Consider the following 6,000-nt stretch of genomic DNA (forward strand, 5'->3'; position numbering starts at 1 on the left):
GGCACTTATTGCTATATATTTTCCTCTAGAGACTGCTTTAAATGTGTCCCAGAGATTCTGGTATGTGGTGTCTTCGTTCTCGTTGGTTTCGAAGAACATCTTTATTTCTGCCTTCATTTCAGTGTTTATCCCGTCACCATTCAGGAGAATGTTGTTCAATTTCCATGAGGATGTGCGGTTCTGGGTTGGCTTCTGAATTCTGAGTTCTAACTTGATTGCACTGTGGTCTGAGAGACTGTTTGTTATGGTTTCCGTTCTTTTGCATTTGCTGAGGAGTGATTTACTTCCAATTGTGTGGTCAATTTTAGAGTAGGTGTGATGTGGTGCTGAGAAGAATGTATATTCTGTGGATTTGGGGTGGAGAGTTCTGTAAATGTCTATTAGGTTTGCTTGTTCCAGGTCTGAGTTCAAGTCCTGGATATCCTTATTAATTTTCTGTCTCGTTGATCTGTCTAATATTGACAATGGTGTGTTGAAGTCTCCCACTATTAATGTGTGGGAGTCTATGTCTCTTTGTAAGTCTTTAAGAACTTGCCTTATGTATCTGGGTGCTCCTGTATTAGGTGCATATATATTTAGGATCGTTAGCTCTTCTTGTTGTATTGATCCTTTTACCATTATGTAATGTCCTTCTTTGTCTCTTTTGATCTTTGTTGCTTTAAAGTCTATTTTATCAGAGATGAGAATTGCAACTCCTGCTTTTTTTTGCTCTCCATTTGCTTGGTAAATCTTCCTCCATCCCTTTATTTTGAGCCTTTGTGTATCCTTGCATGTGAGGTGGGTTTCCCGGATACAGCACACTGATGAGATTTGGCTTTTTATCCAATTTGCCAGTCTGTGTCTTTTGATTGGGGCATTTAGTCCATTTACATTTAGGGTTAATATTGTTATGTGTGAGTTTGGTCCTGTCATTTTGATGCTAGCTGGCTGTTTTGCCCATTGGTTGATGCAGATTCTTCATTGTGTTGCTGCTCTTTGCCATTTCGTGCGTTTTTGGAGTGGCTGGTGCTGGTTGTTTTTTTCTATGTGTAGTGTCTCCTTCAGGAGCTCTTGTAAAGCTGGTCTGGTGGTGATGAAATCTGTGAGTACTTGCTTGTTCACAAAGGATTTTATTTTTCCTTCACTTATGAAGCTTAGTTTGGCTGGATATGAAATTCTGGGTTGAAAGTTCTTTTCTTTAAGGATGTTGAATATCGGCCCCCACTCTCTTCTGGCCTGTAGGGTTTCTGCTGAGAGATCTGCTGTCAGTCTGATGGGCTTCCCTCTGTGGGTAACCCGACCTTTCTCTCTGGCTGCCCTTAGTATTTTCTCCTTCATTTCAACCCTGGTGAATCTGATGATTATGTGCCTTGGGGTTGCTCTTCTAGAGGAATATCTTTGTGGTGTTCTCTGTATTTCCTGGACTTGAATATTGGCCTGCCTTGCTAGGTTGGGGAAGTTTTCCTGGATAATATCCTGAAGAGTATTTTCCAGCTTGGATGCATTCTCTTCGTCACATTCAGGTACACCTATCAAACGTAGATTAGGTCTTTTCACATAGTCCCATATTTCTTGTTGACTTTGTTCATTCCTTTTTACCCTGTTTTCTCTAATCTTGCCTTCTGGTTTTATTTCATTGAGTTGATCTTTGACTTCTGATATCCTTTCTTCTGCTTGGTCAATTCGGCTGTTGAAACTTGTGCATGCTTCGTGAAGTTCTCATGTTGTGTTTTTCAGCTGCATCAATTCACTCATATTCCTCTCTAAGTTGTCCATTCTCATTAGCATTTTATCAAGTCTTTTTTCAAGGTTCTTAGTTTCTTTGCATTGGGTTAGAACATGTTCTTTTACCTCACGGAAGTTTCTTATTATCCACTTTCTGAAAGCTGATTCTGTCATTTCATCACACTCATTCTCCGTCCAGTCTTGTTCCCGTGCTGGTGAGGAGTTATGCTCCCTTGTAGGAGGAGAGGTGTTCTGGTTTTGGGTGTTTTCATCCTTTTTGCGCTGGTTTCTTCCCATCTTTGTGGATTTATCCACCTATTGACTTTGTAGTTGCTGTCTTTCTGATTTTGGTAATTTTAAGTCTGCAGCAGCTGAACTCATAAACCCCCTTTCTTCCCCCCAGGTGTTCTGGCCCAGGGAGTTAGGGCTTTATGCTTTTCAGCTGTGTTGCTACCGTTTTCCCTGCCCACAAGGTGGCAGTCTAGTCACAATCAGCCTGCAGAGGCTTCGCTGAGCTGCTGTGGGCTCCGCCCAGCTTCCGTGTGAACTTCCCTGCAGTCCTGTTTATATGGGTGTAGGTAGAACTGCTTCTGCTATGCTGGCCCGCCCCTGTAGTGACAGAGTCTCTGTAGTGGCGGGTTGTCTTGGTTACAGCAAATTGAACTGATGTAGTAAAAGTTGGCATCCTTGTCTTGTTTTTGATTATAGGAGAAAGTCTTTCATCCTTAAGCATGATATGAAAGTTTTTCATGAATGCCTTTTATCATGTGAAGGAAGTTCTCTTTTATTCCTGATTTGTTGAGTGTTTTTACCATGGTAGGCAATTGGATTTTGTCGAAGGCTTTTTCTGTATCTATTTGTAAGAATGTGATGTATTAGGTTGATTTTCATATGTTGAACTAAATACGTATTCCTGGAATAAATTCCCCTTGGTCGTGGAGTATAATATTTTAATATGCTGTTAGATTCAGTTTGATAGTTGTTGATATTTTTGAGAATTTTTACATCTATATTCATAAGTGATAATGATCTATAATTTTCTTGTGATATTTTTGTCTGGCTGTGATATCAGTTTAAGGCTGGCCTCATAGAATGAGTTAGGAAATGTTGCATCCTCTTCTAATTTTTGGAATATGTTAAGATGTATTTGTTTTATTATTATTATTTTTTTTTTTGAGATGGAGTCTCACTGTGTCACCCAGGCTGGAGTGCAGTGGTGTGATCTCAGCTCACTGCAACCTCCGCCTCCTGGGTTCAAGTGACTCTCCTGCCTCAGCCTCCTGAGTAGCTGGATTACAGGCATATGCCACCACGCCCAGCTAATTTTTGTATTTTTAGTAGAGATGGGGTTTCACCATGTTGGCTCAGGTGATCTGCTCACTTCGGCCTCCCAAACTGATAGGGTTACAGGCGTGAGCCGCCACTCTCGGCCTTATGTTAATTATTTTTAAATGTTTGGTACAATTCACCAGTGAAGTCATCTGATCCTGGACTTTGCTAGGAGGTTTTTGGTTACTGATTCATTCTCTTTACCTATGTCTCATCAGATTTTTCACTTCTTGAATCATTTGGGTAGTTTTTGTGTTTCTAGGAAGTTGTCCATTTTATCTAGGTTGTCTAATTTGTGGTGGACAATTGTCCATAGTATGTTTTATACTACTTCATATTTCTGTAAGGTTGCTAGTAATGTCCCCACATTGTATTTCATTTTAAAACTACTTAATTGATATGTAATTGACACATAAAAAAGCTCTATACATTTAATGTTAATGATAAGGGCATAAATGTATCCATTACTTCCCAAAGAGTCCTCCCTTTCCCTTTATTATCATTGTGTGTGTGTGGTAAGAACACTTAACATATCTACTGTCTTAGCAACGTTTAGATATATAATACATGATTGTTAGCTATAGATATTATGCTGTATATTAGTGTATTAGATAGGGAAAAAACACAAGGTGTTCTTCCTACTCTCACACACTCCACTCAACACAACACAGAACACTTTTGTGACCAAAATGTGTAGGCTTTTTTCCCTAAACATCAAACAGTTCTGCAACAGACACAAACAGAGTGTCTTATAATTCAATTCAATTATGACACTCTCTACCTGGAGTTATAGTCAAATTCTACAGGTCGAGGGGTCAGTCCCACAAGACAGCCCCCCACATCTAATGCAAGTTGAAAGCTCCAGATTGTTTTACATGTGCTTCTGACCTACCAGCTAATAATCAGGATTTTTCATGACCCTTTCCTCAGGTACAATTAATTTGTTAGGGTGACTTACAGAATTCAAGAAAACACTTACATTTAATGGTTTATCATATTAATAAAGGATATGACAAAGGGTATAGTTGAACGTCAAAGTGAAGACATACATGGGGTGAGGTCTGGAAGGTTTCTGAGTGCAGGAGCTTCTGTCCCCATGTAGTTAGGGTGGGCCACCTTCCTGCCATGTGTTCATCAGCCCAGAAGCTCTCCTAATTCTGTAGTTCAGGGATTTTTATAGAGGCTTCATCACACAGGCACAAATGATTATTAACTCAATCTCCAGCCCCTTTCCCCTTTCCAGAGCATGGGGAGGAGTAAAGCTGAAAGTTCCAAGCTTCTAATTACAGCTTGGTCTTTCTGCTGACGAACCCCCATCGAGGAGCCCACCAAGAGTTGCTTCATTAGAATAAAAGACAGTCCTATCACCCAGGAAATTCCAAGGGATTAGGAGCTCCATATCCAAGACTAAATATTAGATCAAAAGATATACCTAGCCTGCTGCTACTCAGGAAATTACAAGGGTTTTAGGAGCTCTGTGTCAAAAACCTGAGGTAGAGACCAAATATATATTGCTTATATCAGAATGTCATAAGTCTCCAGAATTTATTTATATTACATTCTGAAACTTTGTGCTCTTTAACCATTACATTCCCATTTCTTGCTCCCCCAGACCCTGTCAACCACCATTTACTTTCCACTTGTATGAGGTTGACTATATCAGATTTCTCATATAAGTGAGGTCATATGATATTTGTCTTTTTGTGTCTAGCTTATTTCACTCAGTACAACATGCTACAGGTCCATTTATGTTGTCGTGACTGGTAGGATTTTCCACTTTTTTAAAGCCTAAACAATATTCCTCTGTGTGTGTGTGACATTTTCTTTATCCATTCATCCATTGACACACTTTTAGGTTGTTTCTGTGTCTTAGCTATTGTGAGTAGTGCTGCAATGAACACGAAAGACAGGTAAGTTACCTCATAGTACCTTCACTTCAGGATGCTTCTACTCATGGCAGAAGGTGAAGGGGAGCCAGCGTGTGTAGAGATCACATGGTGAGAGAGGAAGTGAGAGAGAGAAAGGGAAGTGCCAGGCTCTTTTTAACAACCAGCTCTCCTGGGACTTAGTAGAGCAGGAACTCACTCACCCGCTCCCTGAGGGAGGGTATTAATCTCTTCATGAAAGATCTGCTACCATAACCAAAACACTTCCCATTAGGCTGCACCTCCAAGATTAGGCATCAAATTTAACATCAGCGTTTTAGGGACAAGCATCCAAACTATAGAATCTTTTGTTAAGATCAATGTTTCTATGGAGATACAGGGGCTGGATCCTCCTATTCTGCAATTGTGCATTGTGCTGATGTGTTCTCTACTTCCTAATTTCAGTAACTTGGGTCTCTTCTTTCTTTTTTTTTTAATACAGTCTAGCTAGAGGTTTGTCAATTTTCTTAATCTTTTGGAGGTACCAACTTCTGGTTTCATTCAAACTCTCTATTTCTTTTCTATTCTCTATTGATTTTATCTCTGCTCCCATATTTACCCTACAGTTCTGCAGAATACCAGAACTCATTCCTTCTATACAGCTATAATTCTGTATCCAGGATTTTTATGTAGTGCTCTTTTACAACTTCTATATCTATTGATATCCTCACTTAGTTGAGATAATAGTTCTCCAGGCTTCCTTTAGTTCTTTGTTCACTTTGTTATATCCAAGCGAGTTGTTAGGAAAGCGCCACACTCTGAAATCTGATTATGAGTCCTTTATTGCTGGCGACTGAGAGTCAGCTCACACTCAAAAATCTCTCGGACCTGAGCAAGGGGCTTGATTCCTTTTTATACCTTGCTTAAGAAAGGGGAGGGGGAGCCTAGCTGAAGCAGAATTTGCAGAAGCAGAACAAGCAAGTTAGATAAGGAGGCTGGTAACTAGGAGGCAGGAGGTTCCCATGATTGCTGGTTACCAAGGATAGTATACATAAGTGGTTCCCATGATTGCTGGTTACCAAGTGGTGGCGGGGAGGGGGGG

This window comes from Aotus nancymaae, unplaced genomic scaffold (genome assembly GCF_030222135.1).
Source record: "Aotus nancymaae isolate 86718 unplaced genomic scaffold, 86718_ANA_hifiasm-v0.15.2.pri h1tg000673l, whole genome shotgun sequence".
NCBI classification, from domain to species: domain Eukaryota; kingdom Metazoa; phylum Chordata; class Mammalia; order Primates; family Aotidae; genus Aotus; species Aotus nancymaae.